The sequence below is a fragment of the Prionailurus bengalensis genome, chromosome A1 (genome assembly GCF_016509475.1).
Source record: "Prionailurus bengalensis isolate Pbe53 chromosome A1, Fcat_Pben_1.1_paternal_pri, whole genome shotgun sequence".
NCBI lineage: Eukaryota > Metazoa > Chordata > Mammalia > Carnivora > Felidae > Prionailurus > Prionailurus bengalensis.
The window spans coordinates 207,911,870-207,926,651 of NC_057343.1; positions in this window are offsets into that span (position 1 = coordinate 207,911,870).

The following is a 14,782-nucleotide window of genomic DNA, read 5'->3' on the forward strand; positions in this document are numbered from 1 at the left end:
AAGGGGTATGAGATAACCTTGATGTAGGAAAGATTTAAGGCTTAACTTCTTAACCAGTTTTTGATTCAATGACCCCTTTGAGAATGTAACAAATGCTAGATCTTGTCTCCACATTATAAAGCACACATGAAAATTTTGATGTATCATTTCGTGTGCTGGATAGTCTCCACATACTTCTCTACCCTGTCCATCGACCTCAGGTAAGAAGCCCTACATAGTCTGAGGCTGTGAAGGGCTTTATTTTGATTTCTTGTAGATTTGATTCTAAGATGGCCATATGGGCATTAGATGGGTGATTGGTTAAGGTAAGCAAATAGAAACTAATTCCATATAAATATCTTTATGCCTGTGATGGCATAACAGCAGTTTATAAGGAAGCCAGTGGATTAGTCACTCAAAACAGTTTTATGTCTCTGTGTTTTCAGTGTGGATTATTATATCAGTGATAACGAAGACTCCAGAGACCACATGCCCATTCCACGGCAGTGTGCTATAGGTGGAACATCAGTTCCAGACATATGAAAACTTAAATCTCACTGGAATTAATGTGACAAATGAGAAGGAAAATGATATGATGTTCAGTTTGTATTAAATATCTTGGTAAAATGATTGACTGGTGGCCAAAAAGAACACTAGGTCTTGAAATACAAGTATTTATTCATGTTATAAACTTAACTCACCATCTAATTTGGATTGTGAAAATTTTTCATCCAGAGGGCAGTCTTTGGAAAGTAGGCTCAGAAATTTCTTCAAAGTAAAGAGCTTTCTTTCTGAGGGAACATGACCTTGAAGAAAGGACACCAGGTTTTGGAGTTAGGAGCTACCGTGGACTTTGATCTCTATTAGCAACTTGTTGAGGTTTGCCCAGGACTTCCCCAGTTTTAGCACTGGGAACTCCCTTCCTTTCCCCCAATCTCTTCCCCCTGTCTGACCCAGTCCCAGGCAAACTGGGATGATTGGTCAGCAATTAGTTGTATGATCTTCAATCAGACACCGAATGTCCCTGGTGTTCAGTTTTCTCATGGATAAAATGAAGAGGATGGATTCAGTGGCTACGGATCTGAACTGGCCCCCAAATGATTTTATCCTCAGGTATTTTTCTTCCTTCTTCATTCTTCCTTAGGTATCCATGAGTCTTGGGGATTAATTCCTCATTTATCTTTGTATCTACTTTTAATTTTTACCACAGCAGTTCAGCACAAGGCTTAATCTCCTTCAGTGAGCCAAACACAACTCACACAGATTTTTGGCGGTGGGGATGTAGAATTAAATTTGCGTGCTTATGAAAAGCTGGTGAGAGTATGTAGGCAATTTTGGAATTTGTACCAGTAGCTTACCTAGATTTTAATGAACAATAGATTTTACCACCATTTATTTTCTTTTTCTTTTTAAAGCTTTCCTGGCAATTTATATATCATTTTTGAAAAACATCTATTCATATCTCTTGCCCACTTAAAAAAATTAATTGAAGTATTGTTGATGTAACATACGTTCATCACTGATGAACAGCGTATGATTTGACAATTATATACATTACAAAATGCTCACCATGAGAAATGTAGTTACCATCTCTCACCACATAAAGTTATTACAGTATTATTTATTATATTCCCTGTACTGTACTTTTTAATCCCCATGACTTTTTTATTTTATCCTGGAAGTTTGTATCTCTTAATCCCCTTCACTATTTTGCCTATCCCCTCATGCCCCCCATCTCCTTTTTAAATTAGGTTCTCTTTTATTACTAAGTTGTAAGAGTTCTTTATATATTCTAGACACACACCTCTTATTAGGTAAATGATTTTAAAAATTTTCTCCCATTCTGTTGGTTATGTTATCACTTTCTTGATAGTGTCCTTTCCTTGTTCCTGCTATTAGGGAAAAGCACCCAGTCTTTTATCATTAACTATGATGCTAGTTGTGGGTTTTTCATAGAGACTGTTTATCGGGTTGAAGAAGTTCTATTCTTAGTTAGTTGGGTGTTTTCATCATTAAAGGGTATTGATTTTGTCAGATGCTTTTTTTGCATTTATTGAAAAGATCATGTAGGTTTATTTTTTATTCAGTTGATATGGCATATTATATTAATTGATTTTCAGATATTAATCCAACATTGGATTCCTCACTTGGCATGTGTTGCTGGATTCAGTTTTCTCTTTTGCTGAGGACTTTTGCATCCACATCACACAGTCACATAGTGATCTGTAGTTTCTTTTCTTGTGGTTTATCTGGTTTGGCATCAGTGTTATACTGTCCTCATAAAGAGAGTTGGAAAGTATTCCTGAGTCCTTTTCTGGTTTTCTGAAGAGTTAGTATTAATTTTTTGTTAAGTGTTTGGCAGAATTTGTTGGTGGAGCCATCCGGGCCTGGATTTTATTTGGGTAGTGTTTTGATTTTTAATTCAGTGTCTTTACCAACAGGTTACAGATCTATTCAGCTTGTATATTTCTTCTTTTTTCAACATTTTTTATTTTTTTTATTTTTTTTATTTTTGGGACAGAGAGAGACAGAGCATGAATGGGGGAGGGGCAGAGAGAGAGGGAGACACAGAATCGGAAACAGGCTCCAGGCTCTGAGCCATCAGCCCAGAGCCTGATGAGGGGCTCGAACTCATGGACCGCAAGATCGTGACCTGGCTGAAGTCGGACGCTTAACCGACTGCGCCACCCTGGCGCCCCAGTCTTCTTGAGACATTTTTGTAATTTTTATTTTTCTAGGAATTTGTTCCTTTTATTTAAATTATCTAATTTATTGGCATACAGTTGTTTACAGTATTCCTTTACAATTTTTTTAATTTATGTAACATTGTTAGTGATATTTAATCTTTCATTTCTGAGTCTAGTAATTAGAGTATTCTTTTTTTGTTGATCTTTCTAGTTAACAATTTGTTAATTTTGTTGATTTTTCAAAGTACCCACTTTTAATTTCATTGACTTTTTTTCTATTTTTTATTCTACATATTATTTATTTCCATGCTAATCTTTATTATTTCCTTCCTTTTTGCTTTAGGTTTAATTTGCTCTTCTTTGTCTAATGTCTTAAGGTTGAAAGTTTGGTTATTGATTTGTGATCTCTCTCTCTCTCCCTCTGTCTCTCTCTCTCTCTTTCTCTGTTTTAATACAGGTGTTTACAGCCATAGATTTCTCTCTAAGCACTTCTCTTTTTTTAGCCGAATCCCATATATTTTGGTATATCTTAATTTTTTACTTATCTCAAAATATTTTGATATTTCTCTTCTGATTTCTTCTTTGACCCACTTGTTGGTGAGGAGTATGCTGTTTATTTTCTACATATTTATGAGCCCCCCAAATTTCTTTTTGTTACTGATTTCTAATTGTATTACATTGTGGTTGGAGAACATACTTTGTATCAAGGTTTGTTTTATGGCCTAGCATGTGTTCTATCTTGCAGAATGTTCCAAGTGTATTTGAGAAGAATACATATTTTGCCGTTTGGTGGAGTGTTTTATAGATGTCAATTATGTCTAGTTGTTTGGTAGTGTAATTCAGGTCTTCTTATTTTGTTGTTGTTATTATTGATCTTCTGCTTACTTATCCTGTCCGTTATTGAAAGTAGCGTATTGAAATCTCCAACTATTCTTCTTGTGGTATTGAATTTTAAATATGCAATAGCAAGTTAAATCTGTTCATTTTTACAGTTAGAAATATATCATGCTGTTTCAATTCTGTCTATATTGCTACTTCTTTGGCTAGAGGAGTCTTTAACTTAGACCACTCTTCATTTTAAGGCACATTTGCAAATATAACCATTATGATAAATTTAATAACCCCAAATTTGTTGTATCTGCTTGCCTAGGGCTTTATGCATATGAGAAAAAGCTTCTTTTCACAGAGGGACCATTGTTAATTAGAAATATAGAAGCATCTTTACCACAAAAAAGTGATTAAGTGGATGGTTCTGTGGTCCTTACTCAGATCCAAAGGAGGGAGTTGATACTAGAAATAGTAATTCTTTGATATTAGAATAATAATCACCCAAGAAAAAAGCTTCTGTAAGTTAAATCCTTAAAAATTTGAAGATATTGATTGTTTTGTTCATTTCTTGACTTTTAGCTACAGGAAAAGAAGCATAACAAGAAGCCATGTCTATATTTTGTGTTTGGAGTTAAAGCAGGTTTTTTTTTTGTTCGTTTGTTTTCTGTTTTGTAATTATAAGCGACATACAGAAAAGGATACTTGGTTTTTTATTGAGGACAAGTCAGAGTATTTAGTAGCTCTCCTTTTAATTTGTAAAATCAGTTTGCACCTAAGTGTTGGGCACACTCATACTCCTGAGCAATCTACTGTCTTTGAAGACTCTTCCTAATTCCTTTTTCTCGTAGGAAAGAGTTGTATGGGGTTGGGGGCTGGGAGTTAACATAAGGGATGAATCTATCCTCTTTTGTTGAGTGTGAGGGACCTGGTTAGGCAACGTAGTATTTTAGGTCATGGAATTCATAGGATTGATTATTGTTTTACATCTTTACAATGTGGATGTTAAAACAAATTATTTAGATATTCTTACAGTAGATGAAATGTGACTATAAAAATAAAACAAAAACATTCAGCATTCTAGATTCAGATGAACATTGCCTTTTCTTAACAGTGACCTTAACAGGATGCCTGGGTGGCTCAGTTTGTTAAGTGTCTGACTCTTGATTTAGGCTCAGGTCGTGATCTCATGGTTTGTGGGATTGAGATCCATGTCTGACTCTGCACTGACAGCATGGAGCCTGCTTGGGATTCATATTCTCTCTCTCTCTCTCTCTCTCTCTCTCTCTCTCTCTCTCCCCACACACACACACTGCCCCACCTCTCTCCCTCTCTCCCTGTCTCTGTGCCTCCCCCACTCAAGCTCTCTCTCTCTCTCTCTGTCTTAAAATAAATAAACATTAAAAAAACCTGACCTTAACATATAGCACAATGCTACAATTGCTAAGTTCTGAAACTTCTGTTTTGATACTATCTGTTAAAAGAAATTTCTGGGGAAATCATTAATACATGTGAAGATTGCATCAGACATTGCTCACATTAACTGATTTATTAGTTCGGAGTCTGAAGAATTTTGTATATCTTAAAATAAAATACATGCCGGTTAAATACATGCCGGTTCCCATATCAGATGAAAGACCTCAGATATTCTTTATCATAGTTTATACTAAGTCAGTGCACCGAACCCACATGGATGAAGGCTTATTCCAGTGTTCTAAGGAACAGTTGGAAGTAGGGTCATATGCAGAACTGAATCATTCTATGGAATTTTAAAAATAGTATTCTTTCCAGCCACATTTATCATAAATATATAGTGTGCCAGCTACAGTGGGCATTAGAGTCTAGAAAGGAAGCTAACCACTATTCACAGCACTGTTTCCACTGCACTTGTGTCTAGGTTTAAAACACCAATCCACTTTCAGAACACAATTTGCTGAAGGCCTAGAGGCAGCATGGACTTTGAGTTCCTGCCAGATTAAATGTTTAACTTTTGTGGCCACAAATCTTATGAAACAGTAAGGCTTCCTTGAAACCTTTCCGTAGTTTCTCTTACTGGGCATACCATGTATTTCAAAACAGTACAGATGTTAGGGATAAAGTCAGCAACACCACGGAGAAGGGGAATTCATATCATGATGGCAAATAAGTAGAAGCACATTTTAATCATATGATGTTATGGGCTTCTCACACTACAGATATTATTTGAAATTCTAATGCTTTTTGTTATTCCTTGGGGACCTCAAGGATTAAGGCAGACTTTCTCCAAGGACCAGAGCTGGGTAAATTTATCTTGGGAGCTAATGCTAATGACCAAAGAATATATTTCATTCTCATTGGTTAGTGGTTATTACATTTGGTGTCGACTATAGATTTAAAGATTATGAAGTTGAAATTTTATGAAAAATAAAACTTATGTTTACCCTTTATGTCCAGTATTCCGTGCTTTCATAGTCATAATGGCTCTGTAAATAGACAGGGTTGGGCATGAGTTGCTTGGAAAGGGGGAGAGGTGGTGGTAGGAGCAAGCGCTTTGTTAACTGTGCTGTAGCACGGACTTCCCTGCCCTGCCTCCCAGTCTTCTTGTATGTGATCTTTATGTTTCCAGGATCTCCCTGGTAACTGTAATGTAGCTGGATGTGAATTGTAATGTAGCTGGACTTCCCTGCCCTGCCTCCCAGTCTTCTTGTATGTGATCTTTATGTTTCCAGGATCTCCCTGGTAACTGTAATGTAGCTGGATGTGAATTGTAATGTAGCTGGACTTCCCTGCCCTGCCTCCCAGTCTACTTGTATGTGATCTTTATGTTTCCAGGATCTCCCTGGTAACTGTAATGTAGCTGGATGTGAATTGTAATGTAGCTGGACTTCCCTGCCCTGCCTCCCAGTCTACTTGTATGTGATCTTTATGTTTCCAGGATCTCCCTGGTAACTGTAATGTAGCTGGATGTGAATTGAGGGGGCAGGGGGATTTTTTGCCCTGAATTCTGCCGAGATCTAGCTGGGTGCCAGAGAAAGAGAAAACTTCCTCTCTAGAAGGAGGTGGTGTGGTTGGAAACACATGGGAGAGTATCAACAACATTCAGTGTTTTTCCTGCCAATTGCCCCACCTCTGTCCCACAAACTTTTCTTTTTCTAAAACATCTCTGCCCTTCTATTTACAATTTTACATTATTGAACATTAAGGGAACTTAAATTGATTAGATTTTGCAAATGAAGATCAACTACATGATCTAAATCATATGACCCCTTAAAGACAGAACTGTGGGCAGAATCCAGGTGTTCTTTACCCCACATACCTTTCTGATTCGTGCCTGGTGCATGCCTCTTTTCTGGCATCCCACACCCTATTTTGTAGAGCTAGTGGGTCCAGCATGATTCTTTAAAACAATGTTTTAAATCATTCTCTTCCTCTTCTAAATACACACATATAAATGCTTCTGTTAGCTATGGAGATGGTTTCTTCTTTGAGACACATATTATTCTGCCTCCTCAATTTTTGAAAGCCTTCCCTCAAATTCCCCCTTTCTTGCTCCCATGGACTTGTTAAGCTGGATTCCAGCTTCTTATCTGTAATGCAGATTAGACAGTGGTTTGTAAGTAGGAAAATGAATTCTTGTGGCATGGAGTCCAGTCTTGTAGACTTCAGAGTTTTGCTTATGGCCTATTTTAGTTACATTTGCTATTTGTCTACAGAAAAAGGTAATGCCAAGAAAAATTTGAAATACAGCCCTGTTGCACATTGGATAGCTTACTGTGGCCATTGTAGCCCTCTGACTGTCTGCTGTGAACTTGACAGTTCCAAGAATGTGGCCTGTCTTGGAAAGTAGAGAGAAAGGAGTGTGTTCCCTAGGTTTGATCTACTCACCACCCAACTTTCTGTGGATATCTGGGTTCATTGGAATTCTACTCAAAATATTCACCATTGGAAATCTCTAAACTTGGAATCATGCCTTACTCCAAGGATCCAAGGAAATATCATTTTAAGGCATAATGTTGTTGAGAATGAACGTGGTGTTGACACAGATCAACTTCTAGGAGAATGAAAGTTAGCAATTTTTTCAGTTTTTCTTATGAGATCACCAACTGAGGTCACCAACATGAAGTCACAGATGCTGGTTCTGTGACTAGTTTCTGTTGAGAATGCTTTCAGACAGGCAGAAATGTTAGGAATTAAAGATAACTTACAAGTAATAAAATTCCTACTGATGATTCCCCTAGACACACTCAGGCTCTCAGGTAAACAGAAAGTGAATTTTTCAAAGGGAACTTCAGAGGAATTTAATCAAAGTAGAGTACCGGAAAGGGATGGAGAGGAGGAGTTCTGGAGAAAGATGAGATTCTTTTTTAAAGGGTCATGAGGGAATAAAAGAGCAGTTCAGAACAGTGCTGTGACAGGCATAAAGTAGTTATGTGGTACTTAGTGAATAATTTTTACAAATTGACTCTATGTTGAAATGATAATATTTTGAACATATTAGGCTAAATAAAACACATATTTAAAGTTAATTTCACTTTAAAAAATTTTTCTCTACTAGAAAATTTAAAATTCCGCTTGTGGTTCACATTTGTGACTGGCATTATATTTCTCTTGGTTGATGTGGCATTCAGTGCTGGCGAGTTGTGCCTCCTTGGACAGGTCATTCCATGCTAGACGTCAGCACACAGATCTGTGAAAGGCAGGAGATAAAGGTGACCAGCTAGAAAGGATTCTCGTACACGTTGATGTTTGCTTAATTTCTAAATTTGAATCCTTTCTCTGGTAGATGTTTAAGCACTGAGAAAACTATTTGATACGAACAACTATTTTATGTTCCTGAATGTCTCACATAGTTGCTGCCACTTTAGGTCCCACAGCTTGAGCTAATTTGCAAATAGTCTCTAAATATAGCTCATTCCTTGTGACATGTAAATAAAGGAGTGTACCCCAATATCTTGGGAACCCCAGCGGTGGAGTGTGTAGGGCAAGGGTCACAGAATGAGTCAGGGCTTGGGCTAGATTAGCATCTCTGTGACTCACAGTCGCCTTCTAACCACCAGATGATTCTCCTCTTGAGAAATAATTGAGGGTGATGGCCCTTTTCCTACCAGGGTACCAGGGATTGCTGAATCAGTGTTTGTCAGGCTGACTACTTAAGTGATAAAAAGTGGGTGGGAGCAGCCAAGTTGGTGGATGTTAGCCCATGGTGTTTGCTATTTACATATAAACTACTATAGAGGATACCTCGCTGGTTTGGTCCAAGAAAGAGTGGAAGGAGAAACCACTGATGTTGTCTCTAGTGGAAAATGGGGGAAATCCCACTGCAGAAGTGAAAATGTTACTGGCTACTTTTGACAATGTTTTCAAAATGGAAACATTGTATTTAAGGCAATTCTAAGAATAAACCTACTAAAACTTTTTGGTAAGCCTGAAGCTAGCTAGCACAGTTCCGTGGGAGCTAGAGAATGTGCATAGATTCAGTTGTATGACAGAAGGTGTTTGTGCAGGTGTACTGTCACCTGACCAAGAGAGCCACACCTGTGCTGGAAGTATATTTAAGTTTTTGAAGATCATATTTGACAGGACTTAGCTTTATTTCCATAATACATTGTCCTCAACTTTCTTGTGGCAAGAACCACAGTGTCTTATTCTCGTGTGGCAACATCTATGTCTTTAGCTACTTTTTGAGTTTCTCAAGGCAAGAGACTGTGTGTTATCCCTTCTGTTCCTAATACTAAACAGTGCCTACTATGTAGACAAGAGTTAATAAAGGCTTGGTGTATTGAGTAAGTCTTATTTATTTAGGTATAGGACACAGAGGAAAAAATAACTCATGATGCACAGAAGTTTCTATTGAAAGAGACTAGTAGATAGGGAATCTAACTTCATAATTCAAAATTTCATAGCACCTGCCTATTCTTGAGCTTAAATAAGAATTTTTTTGTATTTCTCTCTCTCTCTCTCTCTCTCTCTCTCTCTCTCACACACACACACACACACACACACACACACACACACATACACACACACACACACACACACACACACACACACCCCACACACACCACACAAATCTGAGGGAAGGTAATCCAGGGATGCTATAGACACCCAGGCTGATTCTATCTATTCTCTCCAAAAATATTTTGGACCTCTTCCTTGCCAGTTCATGGCCACAACATGGCTGCTGCACTTCCAGATTCATATACATGTTCCAGGAATATAAAAATGGATAAAGCATAAGTCTCCTTATGTTTTTTTCTATTCTTTTTTTTCTTATGTTTCTTTCTTTCTTTCTTTCTTTCTTTCTTTCTTTCTTTCTTCTTTTTCTTTCTTTATTTCTTTTTCTTTCTTCCTTTCTGAGAGAGAGAGAGAAAGCAAGCACATGTGAACATGTGGAAGCTGGGAAGGGGCAGAGAGGGGGGGGGAGAGAAAGAGAGAGAGAGACAGAGAGAGAGAGACAGAGAGAGAGGCAGAGAGGCTCTTAGGCAAGCCCCATGCCCAGTGGGTAGCCTGATATTAGGCCCAACATGGGCCTTGATCTCATGACCGTGAGATCATACCTAAGCTGAAATCAAGAGTGAGTCACCTAGGCACCCCAAGTCTCCATATCTTAAAAGACTTTCCTTAAAGCTCTACTCAGCAATTTCTGTTTATCTCATTGTCTGGATCTCAAATGGCTACCTCTATTGCATGTATATTGCTATCCCAAATAAAATTGGATTCCTCCTAAAACCAAAGGAGACTGTTAATAAGGAAGAGGCCTCTCTGTATTAGGCCAAGAGCAGTGTACTTTTTTAATCTTCCTCCTCAAACATCAAATATTTGTAGAACTATAGGGTATTTATAGTCTCAAAAACCTTAGCAATAATGCAGATCAACATTGTCTTCTCATTTTACAGATAAAGAGCACTGAAGATCAGAAATACTAATTGAGTTTTCCATTTAGAGTCAGGGAAGAGAGAAATGGGAAGCTTAATTCTTATATAGCTCATAACGTGTATTACATTTGGTACTTTATTGTACATGCTAGAGTGTAAATTACTTTCATTACTTGAATGTATTGTATATTATATTTATTTCTTGAATTCATCGTAATTTGCATTAGTTTTTTTGTATTTTATATTGTGTTTATTATTTGAATTTATTGTATACTGTATCTATTTGTGTACTCGCTAATTATGCTTATTGTGTTATAGTTATTTTATATTGTATTTATTAAATAGATTGTATTTTATATGAAATTTGTGTCTTTTGTATTTATTATATATTATATTTATTACTTTAATTGATTTTATAATGCTTTATTGTAAAGGTTCAAGTGTAAATAACTTGAATGAGGAACTGTCAAATGTATCTTTGTGTCTTCCTCAGTAAATACCAAAAAATTCACTGGAGAAACCTCTTTAAGTATTATTTGAACTTATTGTATTATGAATATCATTAGCAAAATGTCAGAGGGGAGAAAGAAGGGAACTTATATATAAAAGGAATCAATTCAGAAAGTAGAAGAAACACAGTAATACCAAAAATATCAGAAAACATACTTCTAATGTCATTAGCAAAATGTTAGAGGGGAGAAAGAAGGGGACTTATATGTCAAAGGCATCAACTGAAAAAGTAGAAAAAACACAGTAACATACCAAAAAATATTAATCAGAAAACATACTTCAATATGTAGGAGTATATCTATTGAAACTGAAGTTTCATTGGTATCACATACTGCTTTGTGAATATTCTGATATACGGAAGGGAGAAATGAAGAGGGATGATATGGATAACATTAGATTCCTTTGAGAAATGTTTCTGCTTCAGACCACTGATGAGGTGTCATTGTGGTAGATGTTGATGTCGAACCAACTTCTTCCAGGTCTTGTACTTGGTTCTCCAATTTTCTTAATCGTGTTAGTCTCAGAATTTTCTTTCTTTTCTTTATATCTTTTAGCAGTAAGAAGAACTAACAATTTCTCCCACAGCAACAATTGTTCTAATTTTCCATTCCAAAAACTAGTTTTAGTTGAAAAGGCCCTGTTAGGCTGATTTTGTTCCTGATTTTCACTTTTCGTGTCTTTTCCTAGGGGTGCTTTCCAGTGTGTATCATGGGAGTTCAGGTTTGTGAATCAGATCCCCTAAGAAGAACCTCTTTATTTGAGTTCCTGATTGTTCTACAACCCTTTTGCTCAAGCTCAGGGATCCTAGAATTTAAATGTTTCTCAGAACATCACTGTTCTTGAACATACATATTGGATTTTTAACATTGATTTTATGCAAGTTGCACTTAAAGTTTCTCAGGTAGTTAAAGGCTGTGGTTTTGTTTTGTTTATTAATTATGTTATGTTGGAAGGCATCTTTCAGTCAAGTTTCATTTTTATTTTAGGGGAAAAGGATGTTTCTTTCTCCTCATACATAACCAAACATTTTGGTATTCTAACACTGCAGAAATAAGAGTTTGGTAAACCACTTCCCTGAGAATAGCCAAGGGTTGAGCCACCAAAAGAGAACCTGAGAAAGTTAACAGTTATCATCCTGGGTCATGTAGGGCTTAACTAGCTGGGTTCAAGGTATGTCAATTATGTCCAATTTTTGAGTGAGCTAAGAGTTGGGAGTACCCTCTTATAAAACAAAAGGTGCTTAGTGGGCATCCCAAAAGGGAAGGTGGGCTTCAAAATAAGGAGAAACATGGTGGCAGACTTGAGGCAGGATGGCATTTATCATCAAGGCTCCTTAGCACCAGTGTGAGATAGTAGGCAAAATAGCCTAAATTTCCTGAAAAGTATAAACAGCCAATACCTGCTAGTACATGTGCTTTAGGCAATATGTATGGTAAGGTACTCTAGGGGTCCGGTGATAGCTATCTTCAAGGGAGACAAAAAAACAAGGTAATTGTAAAGTATTCACAGTTCAGAGAGAGAATCTTTGGGAGATAGAAGTAAGAATAGGATTTATAGAGGCAAAGTAGATCAGAGTCATAAAGATGATTTGGAGGCATTAGGAAATAGACTTTAACAGGCATTGAGGCCCCGACTGGAGCTGGAAAAAATGCCTTTCTTAACCTTACAGACCAATTATGTTTTACAAATGAATCTCTTCTTATTATGCCTTTTCTTTATTCCTTCTCTCGTCTTCAGCTACATAATTAATAAAAGTTCCTTTTGAAATCTTATCTCAGAAGAAATCAAGATGCTTATATGTTTAGGGTGGTATGCGGTGGAGTGGGTATATGGACTTGTGTTTATGGATTTGTGTTTGGAAACGGGAGTGGGGGAGCGTCACACAGAGGCAAGGAAGCAAAGGGAAATATAAGAGAATAAAGCAACTGCACATACAGGAATAAGAGAAAGAATCAAGACCAGCTTATCTATAGTGACCAGAATATAGTTTTGTTTAAAAAAATTCCATTCCACTGTTGGACAGCTCTAATAGAGAGATTCTCTTAGGTTATCTCCACCCATTGAATTAAGTGTTGCCTCCGGGAACAACAAAGAACAAACTCCTTCATCAAGACGTCTCAGACTCAAAGCTAAGATTATATTTGCCACAATTATGAGGGACCAAAGAATGTGTTCACAATCCAAAAATATCTATAGTAAAAATCATTGATGATGATAATAATAAGCACATACTTAATTGTATTAACCAAATTACGTACTGCAAACATTTCTAAATGCTTTTTAAATGATCTTAGTATTAAGTATCAACTTAAATAGTATGTTCATGAATAGTTGTTAGTCCTGTTGAATTTCTCTTTTCTGGCTTTGGAACTCTCAGGATAAGCAGCTTTAAATGGAAATCTGAAATTTTAAGCACTAGTCTCTTGGTATTTAACATCAAAGATTTTACCTTATTTACGGTTTTCTCTTCAAGGAAGGACTTTTCCACTTAGGGGTGGAGTGGAGATTGGAAGTAAAACTCAACCCAGACAGGAAACTAACCAACAAATCACAATAAAAATGAAAAGGAAATCTTTACCTCTGTGGACACGCACACAGCATGCACACACACGCCCGTGTACACACACATCAGTCACTCTGACCTACCCCTCAAGAACGCCTTACACACACACTTGTAGAGGGCTGTATTCTCTAGACCATTGGTAGAAATCTCTGAGCTTCCAATTGCCTTCTTTCGTGTCTGCCAACTGAAGGAGGAGGAGATTTGAATTCGCTTTGAAAATAATCCTTATTCATCATTAACTACTCAAACTCTTTTCTTCCCTATCCAGTTATGATGCAGATAACCTAATCTCAAAAATTGTAGCCTCCATATTAAAACATTGCAAATTCAAATACCATAAAACGGTGTGATACGGTTTCTGGTTGGCTAGGCCTTCGACTCTTGGAGTAGTCAGGTGCTCTAATGAAGAATTCACATCTGAAGGGTGGGCAGCAAGCATTATATATCAGAAAAGCGACCCTCCGACGTTGGCTACCACAGGTACCTGAGCTAGTCCTACCTCAATCATAGATTTTGTTAGCACATGGTGAGTCAGATACATTTTTTTATTTGGTGAAATTTTTGGCTTATTAGCATGATAGATATGAGAAGTGGGCTCACACAGATAAAATTAAAGGTACTTAAGACATACAGAGTGGCTAAAATATTTTAAGGCTTAGGCCTTAATATAGGCCTTAATATTTTAAGCCTATACTTAAGGCTTAAAAATATTTTAAGGCTTAAAATATTTTAAGGCTTAAAAATTATAAAAATATTTTAAGGCTGAGCCTGGGTGGCTCAGTCAGTTGAGCGTCTGACTTCAGCTCAGGTCATGATCTCGCGGTCCATGAGTTCGAGCCCTGCATAGGGCTCTGTGCTGACAGCTCAGAGCCTGAAGCCTGCGTTGGATTCTGTGTGTGTCTCTCTCTCTCTGCACCTCCCCCGCTCACACTCTCTCTCTCTCAAAAATAAACTTAAAAAATTTTTAAAAATATATATATTTTAAGGCTTTCCATTTTTGCATAAACAAATTCCAAGAGTTAGTGAATTCTATAGCCCGTTCTTTAAGGATGGTGTTCAAGACTTAATCTCTAAATAATCCTATGTCATGCCATTATTAAGGAGGATTTCTGCTTGGTTAATGCCAATGTCAGAGTACCAGAATCTCACCTTTAGAATGGTATGTCCACCTGACAGAAACCTTTCATGGAAGATGATGGTTTGACACAAAGAAGGACAGGAAGCTAGAACTTTAAGCTAACAGAGAAGTTTGCATTGACTTTTGTTGTTGCTTACTAATGAAGCTAGTCAGCATGGTGGCAGAATTGAGCCTAAGACTTGCTTTCATTATAACATGGTAGGTTATGAAAGAGTCACTAATATAT